At 37.2% G+C, this 15,077-nt stretch overlaps 1 long non-coding RNA gene across 3 annotated transcripts in view; it reads left to right on the forward strand.

Moving 5' to 3' along the window:
• LOC119238980 (uncharacterized) overlaps positions 1 to 15,077 on the forward strand; it is a 511,870-nt gene that overhangs the window by 14,696 nt on the left and 482,097 nt on the right. For all 3 annotated transcript variants that reach the window (XR_008549721.1, XR_008549720.1, XR_005123719.2), the window contains 5 exons: positions 1,681 to 1,766; positions 4,418 to 4,581; positions 6,752 to 6,846; positions 11,124 to 11,305; positions 11,615 to 11,956. This is a non-coding gene — a long non-coding RNA (uncharacterized LOC119238980). The remainder of the gene's footprint in view (positions 1 to 1,680; positions 1,767 to 4,417; positions 4,582 to 6,751; positions 6,847 to 11,123; positions 11,306 to 11,614; positions 11,957 to 15,077) is intronic.

The following is a 15,077-nucleotide window of genomic DNA, read 5'->3' on the forward strand; positions in this document are numbered from 1 at the left end:
TTGCAGAAATATAATCTTAAACTTGTCAGTCAGGAATTGGCTGAGCAGCACCTGTTAGAACACCCTTTAAAGGGTTAGGATTAGGGTTACGGTTACTTTTCTAAAGAAAAATAAAGAAATAGCCCACGTTTTGTCTGGTATAACTTCGTTGTTCCTGTTCCCTTCTGCCTATAAGTCTTCCATTCTTTCATTTTGTACAACTCCATCTTCTTTCCATCTGCTAGATTGGAAGCTACCTACTTTCAATTGATTTTGCTTAAATAAACTTAAAAAATTTAATTTACCTCAGTTTATATTTTAACAATACCCACCTTGTTGCCCATTTGACTTCCTTCCTTCCTCTAATTCCTCATTCTCCAGGTTTTTTAAAATTTTTAAATTTTTTCAAGTTTTTTTTTTAAAGATTTTTTTTAAATTTATGAATACAATAACTGGGGTACAGGTCAGAGAGGTGTGGAGGTTGAGAGGATCTACCAGAGACAGAGTGGAGAGCACAACAGGCAGACAGACTGACTGAAATACACTGCTGAGGGGAGCAGTGGGCAAGTCAGGAGAGGTCTGCTGTGCTATGTGGGTAGCTCCCTGGCCAGGGATTGAACTCATGTTGCAGAGGCTGCAGATAGCTGCATAGGTTGCATCTTAACCTCTTGTGCCACCAGGGAGGGCCCTCATTCTCCAGTTTGACCACCTTCCTTTTTAACCCCTTTTGTCAGAAAATGAGGCACAACTAACAAGTGAGTACATTAAAGTCTCCTCTACTACCTTCGGCAAACTGCCTTATGAATTTTAGGATTTTTTAAAATCAGCATTCCTTGCCTTTCTACTCTATGCTAGAAGCACACTAGAAGCACGTGCTAGAAGCACGCTCCTTCCCACTGTGACAAACATAATTGTCTCCAGGCATTGTCAAATGTCCCTGGGGGGTGGGGGGGAAATCCCTTCCTCTTACTGAAATCCACCCATAATTTATCCTGATTCATAAACAACTATACATATGGAAGTAACAAAGTAAAAATGGTGCATTATATTACACTGTATGTGATAAAATCAATTTTAAGGATATTAAAGACATATTGATGAGAAATAAAATGATAAACATCTAGAAGATAGTGTAGGAGAATATCTTTATTTCTTCAGGTAGCATTAAAGTTCCTAAATAAGACATGAAAAAATATAACAATAAAATTGACTGATTTTATTCATCTAATTGACTCAAAATATTTTTAAAATTTTATAAAAACACACTTTAAGGAGAATGAAAACACAAGTCACGGAGTTTGAGAAAATATTTTTTGAAAAAAAAAGTAAAACCAATAAAGGATTGGTATTTAGAATATGTAAATACTATTTAAACAATTTGAACTATTTAATACATAAATGGGTAAAATAACAAAAGTAATTTGACAAAAGAGAATTTTATAAGCATTTACACACTTAGAAAACATGCTCAATCTCATTATTAATCACAAAGATGTAAATTAAAAGCAGAGTGAGGTAGATATTATTCATCAGATTTTAAATCCTAGTGTCTGACAATATCTGATTTGGCAGGATAGGAAGCAACAGAGTACTACTCCTCTCTTGTAGAAGTGTAAATTGAAGCCATCATTTTGAAAATAGTTCGTAGTCTTCATTAGTAGAACTTCAGGTTGTTCAATGCTGTTTCTTATTCTTCTCCAGGGCATATGTTAAAATTGTATCACCTCTTTTAAGTTTTGTGTGGCTATGTGACCAGAATCACCTCCAAATAAGAGTCTTTGAGAGCTGTAAGTGATTAACCAAAAAGTTCTTCACCATTTTTCATGGTGACTGGTAACATCCCCTAAAGGAAGATGATGTGGAAAGAAAATCTTCTTAACTAACCCCACATCTAAATGAGAACAGAATGTGAACAACAAATAAAGCTTTGATGTTTTAATGACTAAGATTTTGGAGGATCGTGAAGTCCATTGTGATTGGTATAGCACTATGAAGTAGAGCTGAATATGCCTGTAATTATTAGCTAGTAATTCCAGCAGCTGGTATTTGCCCTGTTGGCACACTCTTTGCAAAAAAAAATGCCACATAGAAGTATGTTTTACAAGAACATAACAGTTGTAGCATTAAAAAAAGGGGGAGAAATGGACTATCTATCAACTATAAAAGAATAAACGGTGGTATATTCATATAGTGGCATCTTTGAAAGCAGAGAAAATTAATGAAACATAAGCAAACATGTCAACATAGATAAATCTCAAAGTTTAGTGTAAGAAGCATCTCAGAGTAGATACATTAAAATTCTCCTTGTAAAATGCAAAGTATGACGAGTTCATGGAAGTTGTATATTGTATATGAATTCATGCATAGGTTGTAAAAATCTAAAAGCAACCTAGAAAATAATTCGTACAGAGTCCGGGATAGTAGTTTTCTCTGGATAATAGAAGAGAAAGAGAAATGTACTCAAGGAACCACAATACAAGACTTTTATCTGGTAATGTCCTAAGGTCTTAACCTGGGTGATGGATATATAAGTGCTCATGTTATTAGTGTACTGCTACCTGTTTGTATATTTTACATACTCTTTTCCATATAGTCTATACTTCACAGGCAAAAGTATTTTTTTAAAAGCAATAATGGTCATCCAGACACACAACAGCCCATGAAATAGTTGGGGTCACATTTTGATCTGTAGCCTATAAAACACCTTAAGAAAATTTTGATTTTCTAATGACATAGATGGAGATGGAGTAGATGATATCCTAATTCTGCTTTGATTTTTGTGAGATGTTGAGCAATTTGTTTATTTCCTTTTTTATGTTTATGGAATAGCAATGGAAATGTCAGTTTATCTGAAGATTAATGTTTATAAAACAACTTGTACCTGTAATAGTACCACATCCTGTATTAAAACGATGTTATCACTGAAAATAATATATTAAAAATATACCTTAGCTTCTGAGTAATGGAAATATTGGCAATCTAGATCATCATTGGCTTGCTTATGAATGAAGATATGAAATATTTAGCTTAGTGGAGAGAGAAAAAATGATAGCAATTAGATAAATTTTTGAAAGCAGAAAGTTCAAACACATACAAAATTATGAAAACACTTTCATGGTGATTTTTGTTTGACGAAGAAATCTGTCAGAGGGATACAAATCTACAGGAAGAATATTTTGAATAGAGTAGAAAAATACAAGCTTCTTACTTAGGATGTTAGCATTGAATGTCAGAATGCCATGCTGCTAGCTTTTGGTGTTAACTTTTGAAATGAAAGGTATCTATCCATACACTATTAGTTTTTCAAATAGTCATGAAAACATATTTTCACTGTCAAAGGCACAGTTAAATGGTCGGTTTTGCATTTTTAAAATTCTAAGCAGTCTAGTGCAATGCTTTCTTCAAAGGCAGGTCAGTAAAGAGAGGTGATTCAGTCATGTCTGAATGAAACAGGGGTTAGAGAACTGACTCCAATGTGGGTGACTAAAAATATAATGTCTGAAGTTGCATGACAATATCAGGTAGGATCTGAGATCAGCAATACTATCTATGGGGTGTGATCTAATGGGTAGAAGCACTCTAGTAGTAGTAGTAGTTAGAAAATGGCCACATGTAACATCAAGGAAATCCATCTGTGTTCCAAGTAAGCTCAGTCAATACTAGCCAAATAATTATAGGGCCCTGTCTCTGCAAAGAGTAGTTCCAGATTAAGACTAGGCAGGCTGGAAGGCTGACTAAGATTTGCTATAGCAGGGAGTTGGAAGGTAAGTCTGAATTCAAATGAGGTTACTAATCAAAGAAAAATAGAAAATGTTGCTGTTTGCTGTAGCTGTGTTAATATAAATGTCTAGGGGTTCATGCTAAGAGTACTATATATTTTTTCTAAACATTTCTCAGCTAGAAATTGAAATTTGAATAGCCTGCCAGACTTCCATGATTTTCAACTTTTGTACTACAGAGTCAATTTTCAGGGTGAAAGACTTCTGTACCTTTAATAGGAAGAAACTGGTATAGCCACTATCCTGTTCATTAAGCTATTTTTATAGATATTGAAAACTTTGTTTAATTATAACAATCTTTGCTGAAAAACAATTTCACTAGAATTAATTTTAACCTGTATTTCAGAAGTGCAATGTGTATTTTCTATTTGTTCCTTCTAATTTTATTTTTATTCTTCAAAGTCCTCTTTATAACCCAGAAGGCTGACATCAGTTTGTCAATGGACAAACTTGCCCTCTAGTTTCTGGATGGGAAATTCCTGCAATATGTTAGTGGGCAGGAGAAAAATTAGACTGTGTATTCATTCCCATGTTTCCTAGGCGTGAATCCCTCCCTTCCTTGTACATACATGCCATTATTCACAATAAGAGATTGAGCTTATTTCTGCTTTCTTTGAATCTGGGCTAGCCTATGACTAGCGTTTACAAATCTATTACAGCAAAGGACATTCTTGAACTTCTAATCCCAGGCATGAAGGAACTGTCAGCTTCAACTTGCTGCCTCCTGGAACTCAGCCTCCATGATGTAAGGAACAAAGGGCGAATGGAGGAACTACAAAAGTGAGAACTGAAGTACACTACCTACATCAAGCACTAATTGAGAGTGAGTTATTGTCATAGCCAGTCTCCAATATGGCATTGAATGAAGGTCGTTTCCTGTTATTCACATCTATGTGTAATGTTCTCTCACACTGTACTGGATTGGTTTGTATGACCAATTGAATACCACAGAAGTGATGATATGAAACTCCAAGATCAGATTATAACTGCACTATTATGTTTGTTTTGGTGGCTCTTCTGAAGCCTGCTGTCATGCTATGAGGACAGTCAATAGCCAAAGGAAAGGTGGTGAGGAACGAAGGCCCACCTATAGACACTTAAAGTGGATATGCCAGACTTCAGATGATTCAACTTAGTGTACAGTTTGACTGCAGACTTAGGAGAGATCCTAAGCTAGAACATCCAAGCTCAGCTGCCCTAAGTCCCCAATCCCATAAAACTGTGATAATACAAATATTTTTGTCTTAGGTGGTTAAATTTTGGAGTAATCTATTACACAGCAAAAAATAAGCCAAAATGCAACTATCGTAGGCATTTAAGTTCAATTGAGTTCCCAGATAATTGAAGTCCCAATTGTCATGGGAAGAGGCCATTTGACCCAATTTAACTTAGAGAATCATTAGGATAATTAAGTAGTTGTTATTTTAAACCATGACATTTTGGAATGGTTTGTTTTGCAGCAACAGATAACTACAAGAGAAATTGGTACCTAGAATAGAGGTGCTGCTATAACAAAACCTAACACATTTGCCACTGGTTTTGGGACTAGCCAATAGGTATTGGTCAAAAGACCCTCAAGAATATAGACAGTGGGGGCTGGTAAGACAGGATTGTTATTTGAACCTGGAGTTTCTGGTAAGTTTTGGCCCTGTTATGTAGAGGCGGAATGTTTGAGAACGCTGTGACTTGTGGCAATATGAAAGACAGAAAATATATCTAATGAACTATTAGATATGGCTAAGGAGGTTTCTAGACAGAACGTTCTGTCAACTGATTTCTTCTGGGTGTATATGATCATTAATAGGGTGAAACTAACTAAAGAAGAGACTGTTCAGTTTTCAAGCAGTACTAGAATATAAATCAGTGTATATTTTCTATAATGGGCCAGATAGTAAATATTTTGGTTTCTTCAAGCTGGTGTCTGTAGCAACTACTCAACTCTGGAATTGTAGCATGAAAGTAGACATAAGCAATAAATGTAAGAAAATAGATATGGCTGTGCGACTATAAAAAAAGTTGTTAATGAAAGAAGGTGATATTCTTGATTTGACCTGTGGGCCTGTGGGCCACAGTAGACCAAACTTTGACCTAAAAGACACACTTTCAAATCAGGATTTGCTGGAATGGAACTTAAATTATTCTCATCTCCAACCCTTGCAGCCCACAAAATATTTTCAGTGTAAATTAAAACCTAGGGGCAAAGATCAAATCTAGAGTGCTGCCAGGAAAACTGTCACTGCATAGCATGAGAATCAGTCCCAAGGGTGAGGTTAAAATTTTCTTTGCTCAAATGTCAGAAAGAATAAGGCTTTGTCCCTCAGACTCTCTCAGTTAGACAACAATCCTTTTAAGAATCTTTGGGGTTTACCTTGTTGACCTTTGCAGTTAGACAATAAAGTTTCTAAGAAACTTAACGGAGTGTCTCGTAGAAACTTTTGACTAGAAATAAGGGGTCAAGAATCTTAAAGGTATTGTCTCTATATCATCCTATTTCTATGATCAAAGTAGAGAGTAGTATATCTTTAAGAGTCTTTCTTAACATAATAGTATAGGTACATAGACAGTCCAAGATTTTTAACAGAAATTTTAACAGCTTGGACAAAAAGGGATATAGTTCAAAATGAAAACTAGACCTCTTTTACTAATGTCCTATGAGCAAGACACCAAGAAAACTGCCTAGCTCCAGATACATTCCTCTCCTTTTGGAAAAGAAAGGATGACATAGGAGGCAATGCCATGGAGAACCATTCTGAGAGCAAAAAGAGGCCTAATTAAGCAATATTCTCTGTCTCTAGAGACAGAGAAAATGGTGACTGCCCTGCTATATTTCAGAATTGCTATGAAACAGTAACTGCTGTGTCTCCTTTTAGTGTGTCCCTTTTAGAGTAGCACATCCTATTGTGACTGCCATGTCCTTTTGTCATTATCATATCTTGGGTATGTACAGGGTAGATAATGATTTTTTGGTGAATTTTTAATTTTTTACTTCACAGTGAGGAACCAACCCTATCTATATCTGGCTAATACAGATGAAAAAATTTCTTGGATATGAGCTGATGCCATAATGGATTGGAGGTCTTTGGAAGTGGTGAGTACACTTTGTATCTGAATTGTTGTATCCAGAATGCAGACTCCAGTGCCTTTCTCAATTCTTTCCTTTTCTGTATATACATGTGTAGGGTAAGGAAAAATGTCAGGCTTTTCTGCCCTCCCGCCATCAGGATAGATGATGAATCCTTGCGGTCCTGAATGCATGCCTGATGGCGGGCACCTGGAATTAGGGTGTGGGCATAGGTAGATGGGATTCACCTGGGCTAAGACTGGGCTTTTAAGGACGGCATTATGAGGACGCCAGTAAAGGCCTAGAATGAACAGAAGCCGAGAGAGAAGCAGAGAACACTGGAGAGCCCAGATAGAGTGAAGACTTGCTGCCTTCCTTGTACCTGGTAATCCCAATAAAAGACCTGCAAAAAAACCACTGAGGACTCTGACTCCTCCTTTACCTGGTCTGCTGGATCCTAGAAAACCTGCTCAGTGTCATTCCTGGAATTAGGGTGTGGGCATAGGTAGATGGGATTCACCTGGGCTAAGACTGGGCTTTTAAGGACAGCATTATGAGGACGCCAGTAAAGGCCTAGAATGAACAGAAGCTGAAAGAGAAGCAGAGAACACTGGAGAGCCCAGATAGAGTGAAGACTTGCTGCCTTCCTTGTACCTGGTAATCCCAATAAAAGACCTGCAAAAAAACCACTGAGGACTCTGACTCCTCCTTTACCTGGTCTGCTGGATCCAAGAAAACCTGCTCATTGTCGTTCCTGCCTTTACAACATGCTATTCTTAATAATGAGTGTGGTAGAGTTCATTCCCTATCCCAGCCCTTTTTTTTTTAATATAGGTTGCTCTTATGACCCTGACCAAACAAATGATGGTGAAATTGTTGTTTTGCTAAAAACTCAGGGTTTAAGAGAATTTGCAAGCAGTAGGGCTGAGATGAGTAGCTAAGATTCCCATTTAGAAAAGAACCTACTGTTTTATCAGTGGGGCAGACAGCAGAAGGCTTCAAGTGTCAGCTCCTTTTGCATCTGCCTCAGCTATAAAGATTTGTCTTATCAGACATCTCACCCTTCCTGAGGACTAAACAAAGGGAGAGTACAACGGTCTCATCATTTTCCCCTATGTAGGGTAAAGAAAATATGAGGCTTTTCTGCCCTTCTGCCATCAGGATAGATGATGGATCCTTGTCCTGAATGCATGCCTGATGGCGGGCACCTGGAATAGGATGTGGGCATAGGTAGATGGGATTCAGCTGAGCTAAGACTGTGCTTTTAAGGGCGGCGTCACGGAGACGCCAGCAGCAGCAGTAGAAGCCGAAGCAGAAGAGTAGCAGCAGAAGCAGAGAACACCAGAGAGCCCAGATAGAGTGAAGACTTGCCAGCACCCCTGCCTGCCATATGCCTGGTGAACCCCAATAAAAGACCTGCAAAAAACCACTAAGTACTCTGACTACTCCTTTACCTGGTCTGCATGGGATCAGAAAACCTGCACTGTGGCCTGTCCTGCCTTTACACCCTAATATGTAATAAGTCTTCAGGTTAACCAGCTGAATCAGTCTGACTTCTTCCTCGCCTCATCCTGGTCTTCTACTTCCCCCCGACTGAGGTATCAATCACTAATAAATATCTTGTACCCCCAAATCCTCAAAATCTTACTCTGGAGAATCTTAACTACTGATACAACAATGGCTTTTACTTCTTGTCCCTTAAAATCCAGCATCCATAATGTCAAAAGCCAAATCTATAAGGAGAAGAACACTCCTGTTGAGGATGAGTCCAGCTGAGTCCCTTGTTAATTGCCAGCACCAACTGTAAACTATGAAAATTAGTCATCTTAATTGAAACTCCACTTTGCAATAGGGTTTTCCAGCATCACATGGATGAGAAAAACCATAAAGCTGAACAATAATAAAATAGTTGTTTTAAACCACTAAGTTTTGTGTTGGTACTATGCAGCAATAGTTAATCAAAACATTTCCCAACTCTCTCCTTGTTAGGTAAAAACTGTACTCTCATATTAGGGTCACATCTGTAGTGCAAATTTCCTTTACTGCTACTTTCTCTGGCTATTGTTAACTGGTAATATCTTCCTCATCTTGCTATCACCAAAAATTGTGCATCCATTGTGAAATTCAGTATTTCTTTGCCTTATTTATATTAAAAATGAAAATATCTCACAAATTTTATTAAATTCAAGCAGAAATGATTTCTAAATATAGAATGTGTAAACAAAAAAAATAGGTAATGCTCTTTTTTCTTCTTGCAAATAATTATCTCTGAAATAGGAATACTTTGGGTTGCCAAATATACATGCCAAATAACAGGTAAGAGGTGAAGACTACTAATCTCATTTATCTTCCAAAAAGGAAAATACAAATGTTAAATATCTATATCACAAGATCTTAGCTCCCACGAACTACATTTTCCTTCGTATCTGCCATAACCGGGAATATTTGACAATCTTATGTGCCTTGAACAGATTTTTAAAAATTTGTCCTTAAACAAAAGCAACTAAAGCTTTATGATAGCTTCTTAGGGAATTTATTAGGTGGGTAAATTTGGGACAGGAAAGCCTTTCAAAGATTTTCATTACACTTTAAAATTGTTCCATAAATTAAAAAAACCTGTTGTCTCAGATTTAGTTTCTCACTCTTTATTAACAAGCTAAGATCAAGTTTCTAATTATATTTTAAGCTGAGTGAATATCAGCAGTTTGGTAAACAAGTTATTTTTTAAGTATCTACTATAAAAGATAATTATCTTTTTGCCAGTTATTGTTATGTGTTTTGTAAACTGTTGATTTTTTTTGAAATGTTTAATGTAATATATTTTATATTAAGATTACTTATATTGTTATTTTAAGACCAATTTTGCCCAGAACCAACTCAGTTTATGTCCATTTTCTCATTCTTTAATTTTTTTCAAAGACTTATTTATTTATGCATACAAGAACTAGGGTACAGGACAGAGGTGTTGGGGGTGAGAGGATTCACCAGAGACAGAGTGGGGAACAGAACACGTGAATCTACAGAAATACACTGCTGAGGGGAGCAGCAGGTGAGTTAGGAGAGGTCCGCTGCGTGATGTGGGTCACCTCCCTGGCCAGGGATTGAACTTGTGCTGAAATGGCTGTGGCTAGCTTCATAGTGCTGTGTGTTAACCCCTTGTGCCATATTGGAGGCCCCCCCCCCCATTGTCGCATTATCATTACTATGGTTATCTTATCTCAAGTGGTAGTTATATCTAAGGTAAAACTATGCATACTTAGGAAAGAATATTAGAAAAGAAAATTAGAAATGTTTAAATATTTCAAAGGCTAGTACATTTTTGACAAATAAAAGGATCAAAATATCTTTAAGCATATTGAAATCTCAAGATTAAAATGAACTTTAAAAAGAATTTATATAGCTTTATAGAAATTGAAAATGTACTTTTTCAAGTTGAAACAGGCTTAAATAATAAAAAATATTCCATAAATTGACGATTTTTGACCGTAGTGTATTTTCCTATTACTTGAAGAAGATAAATGAGGTTTGAAACCAAAAAGTAAATTAAAGGTTTTCTTGATCAGTAGTTACACAAATTAGAAGGAATGTAATTTTTATATTAATATTTAAGAATAAGTTGATTAAACTTTGATTGAAAACCTGTTTGTTTACATATTATGTAAATTGATTTTGAAATAAGGTTTATAGATTTAGATGATGTTTACATTATGTCAGTTTCTATGATTAGATGTGCCACATAAATTTTGGTCCCTATATGACAACCTCAAAGTAAGTTTGAATATGAGGAAAAAAGAGCAAAATAGTAGATTTGGTGATAGTTTCTCAATATTAAAATTTAACCTTTCTATTCCTTCCGCGTCACTCATTAAAATAAAAGAAAGTCCATATAGACTGACATGAAAACAATCTCCTTGATGGTTTTGAAACCCTGGGTTTGTCAGTCCTACCCATTGGTAGAGGGGTTGGATCAGATCCATCCTCTGGTCATCTTTGCCTTACAAATCTTATTTCTGTGAACTATACCACTCAGTTTCTTTTGCCCTCATATCAGATTAAGGAATAGTATTCAAAATACACAAAGAATTCTTAAAACTCAGCAATAAGAAAATAAATAATACATTTAATAAACAGACAAAAAAATCTGGACTCCTAACCAAAGAAGACATACAGGTGGTAAATATATATATAATAAGATGATCTATGTCATCAGTGTAATGCAGATCAAAAAAATGAGATCCCACTGTTTACCGATTAGAACGGCCAAAATCCAGTATAGTGACAAAAGGAATTTTTATTCATTATAGCTGGGAATGCAAAATGGTTGACAAACATGAAATAACTGCATTCTACGTATTCACCTCTTTTGAAATTAATCCATGGACACGAAGAAACATGTTATAGACCAGCATTGTCCAACAGCTGCTCAACCTCAACAGGCTGCAGGAGGAACTGGTCCAGGATTTCAGGGTCACCACGGTGGAGGAAGGTAACTGGAAGGTGGAATCTTCGGGGGCCCTTAACACCTCATGATCAGGGTGGCTACTTCTAGGCATGTCTCAAGTTCACTACTGACTACTCTTACTCCCCACAGGTCTTTCGGTTCTACCAAAATGTGGAACCCCGACATCTGTGACACTGGGAACATAGGCCTCTGTAGCCTTCACCTCCAGAAGTCGCAGCACCCCAGAGCTAGGATCCACCCTGGGAGCGGTGGCACCCCGTCTAGAATATTAGCACCAGTCTGCTGAGCGACATCTCCCTCCTGACGGAACGCATCACCTTCTCACCTCCCCAGGTGGACACCTCCGCAATGTACAGCTGTGGGAAGAGAGCCGACGCAGAGACCTAGAGTAGCCATCCGCCGGAAGTGAGGTGGACGCCATGAGGCCCTCGCTGGCCAATCGCTGCGTGCCAGGTGAGGGCTGGGAGCCATACGAGGTCTCACCTGTGAGGACTACTTGAGCACTGGGTGGCTGAAGTAGCCAACAGCTACTTCAGAGATGAAGAGGGTAACTTAGGCCCCGAGCAGTCCTGACACTGTTTCTCCACAGAATAAACTTTCAAACTTAACCGCAGCAGGCCGGAGGGTGTGCTTCTCCGAGCATCTCCTACGCTGAGACTACTTGGATTCTCATAGGTGCGTACGCCTTATCTTTTCGAGTTTTCTTTCTTTCAGGTCTTGTTTTCTTTTTCTCTATTTGGAGTTTCCCGCTGCTTCAGAGAAGTGGGGTCCTCAGCGGTCTGTGCCCCCTGGGGCTCGGGTGAGTGAGTCTTGCCGCCTGCCTCCTGCCTGGCCAGGCACAGCAGGTCTGCGTCCCCCCACACCTGCGCTCTTACTTGAGGGGTCGACCCAGGCTCTGTCTGCAGCTCCCACTGCCCCAAAGCAGAGACATGGGGTTCCCAGCTCAAGAGTGTAGTGATTAACTTGCGGACGCCTCTTCTCTCTGCTTTGGCTTGTTTGGAATTTAAATGAATGACTTCTGGAGAAAAAAAAAAAAAAAAGTACCTTAAATGGACAGTAGATCAGTAGGAGGATGTGAGAGTTCTTAGTCTCTCTGACCAAGGTTAAGGAAATTGCAATTTTTTGACCAACATTTTTATTTTGTCTTCTTGTTTGGAGCACGGTATACTAACTCAGAGAAATCATCTGTTGTTGCTTAGTTACAGTGGATTTTCATTTTCAGTAATTCCTCAGCGAGTGGAATAGGAAACTTTTACCTTTTCTTGGTACTTTTTTCATTAAAACAAAGAGACTGTCAGTGTCTTTTCTTGAATTCAACTCTGATTATTCCTTTACTCCCCCCCCATAGGTTTTTTGTTTTGTTTTGTTTTCATTTTTCCTCTCGTTATCTGCCTTGCCTCATTCTAAAGTTAGCTCTTTCTCAACTTCAGTATCTTTTGCCAAAATACTTTTGGCAATCTGCCCATGTTTTCAGCACTGATATGTGTCAGCTTTCAGAATTTTTAGACTCTGAGTTTGTTTCTTTTTGAATTAATCTTCTCTCCCCTATAGTTCCTGCATTATAACTTTTAGATTGATTTTTACTGTGGAGAGAACTATATTCCCCAGTTAGCAGTAGATAAATTTTGAGAATTTCTTCATCCTCAGAAAACAGAAAGATCAAGTTACAATCACAGGAGTGTGATCATCACCTAAACTTGGGAGCAGATAAAATGAGCAGAAAGGATCTTACTGGTTCCATTCAGTTTTATTCTGCACACTCAGGGAACCAAGCAGATGATTTAAATTTATCTAACAAGGCTTTTTATTATTTGTAAAAGCTCCAATTTAAAGCCTTGATCGAAGGTTCTTTAATTCACCCACAAACCACAAAATGGAATTTTGCAGAAGCAGCAGCAGAGGCAACTGTGAGAGCTCAGAAATCCCCAGATTGTTTTGATGATAAGGTCCAAGAACTTGGCTGTGATTCATCACTAGGCCCTCAGGAGTGGATTAGATTTACTCAGTGTTTTCATATAATTCCTAGACATGGCTAAGGTAGCTTGTACTACTGTAAAATTCTAGCAGGAATAATACCCAGTTTGTTCTTTCTCATGGTCTTATGGGATGTAAGCCATCACTATATCCTTCTCTACTTTATAACTTATTCTAACTGTTGAAGAACACATTATCATTAGACTATATTTCTTATATTTGAAGAACATTTTCTCTTGTTTAGCATTTAGAGAAATCATGTTATGGTACAAAAGTCACAAGACTGAGTATTAGAGACCTGGATTCTTATCTTAGCCTTATTGTGTCTTGACTTGTTTTTGAAAACCATGCTTTGTCATATTTAGGTTGTTTTCTTTGTAAGGAATTGAAGCCCACACTTACTAACATAGGAAGAAAATAATTTCTCGTGAAGTTCTAGGGAGATATAAACGTAGGTTACTTAAAGGAAATCTGGAAATTCTCAAAGATTAGAATCAGGGCAGTTTTTAGAATGCTAGCAGTAATAGCAAATAATCTCATCAGTTACTGCTGCTGATCAGTCTTCATCCCACCTGAACTCCCAATGTCAAATATATCAGAGACATTCTATCTTATTAATCTAAATTCCAGAATATGGAGGAAAATATATCCCTTTGACTGATATAACCAGACAGTATCTACTGGGTAATTACCATTTCCCCTAGAAGCAAAATTGAGGTGTTGCTAATGGGAGAAAAAAAAAAAAAAGATGTTGACAAAAATAATAAAATCCAGAAATAACAAATTGTTCAATCTTTATGTTTCCAAAGATATAACCCCATATTGCTTTGGTTTTATATGAAATAAAACTAATTTTTATATGAAATAAAACTAATTTTTATATGAAATAATAGCAAGGCATCAGTATTAGTACAATAGCTTCAGTATTGTATATAAGATACTTATTGTCTATTATTGCCACTGTTATGGGCAGGATCAGGTGTCCGTTCTATTTAGCTAATATAGCACTATGTATCTAGTTTATTAAGAGTTCATTATTCATTGCATAATTACTATGAAAGAGGAGGAGCATCTATTTAAAATAGGAGACCAAAAATATTCTCATGTGAACACACAGAATCTCGGCTGTCTTGCTACTTCTGTTTATTAAAGACTATGCATATCTATTAAAACAAAGAGATCCAAGTAGTTCTCACTCACAGAGCTTAATAGGGGAAGAATAAAAATTAACACGTTTAAAGAAAAAAAGAGCAAGATTTGAAAACCTTTGTAGGTCTTTCTGTTCTTCTACAGAGTTTATGCTTGGAGTGATGAGCCCTTCATTTAACAGGCCAATTTAACAATTTTGTGTATCTGCAAAGCTGCCTAGAGCCTAATTTCTTTACATAATAAAGGGAGAACTGGGGGGAATTTTAACTATATTGATGGCAACGTTGGAGAGAGGGTTTTAGGGGAGCTGAGAAGTAGTATGATGAGGACATAGGAGACAGATTTCAAGGGAGAGGAGGTTATGCAACTTGGAACTCCTTTTCAGTTGGGGGACCTCAAGAGAAAAAACAGCCAGTGAGATTTCCTCAGGATATGAATCACCAAAAGTCTGTAAGAATAGTTGTCCCCAGTATTAATTTTAAGTCAGTTGCTCTTCTGTGCATTTGTATTGGGCGTTGTGCCTGTCTTTCCAACTCTTTACTGATTACGTTGCAACCATTTGGTTTAGGTAGATTTACTTCCTCCAACAGTGGTAGCAAATTGTTCTAAGCAATCAGGTAATCCCATAATGCCATTTAGGTGGTGATTACTTTTAAAGTAATCTAGGCTTAAT

Source organism: Talpa occidentalis, unplaced genomic scaffold (assembly GCF_014898055.3).
Source record: "Talpa occidentalis isolate TD23 unplaced genomic scaffold, MPIMG_talOcc4v2.1 talOcc4.11, whole genome shotgun sequence".
Classification (NCBI taxonomy): domain Eukaryota; kingdom Metazoa; phylum Chordata; class Mammalia; order Eulipotyphla; family Talpidae; genus Talpa; species Talpa occidentalis.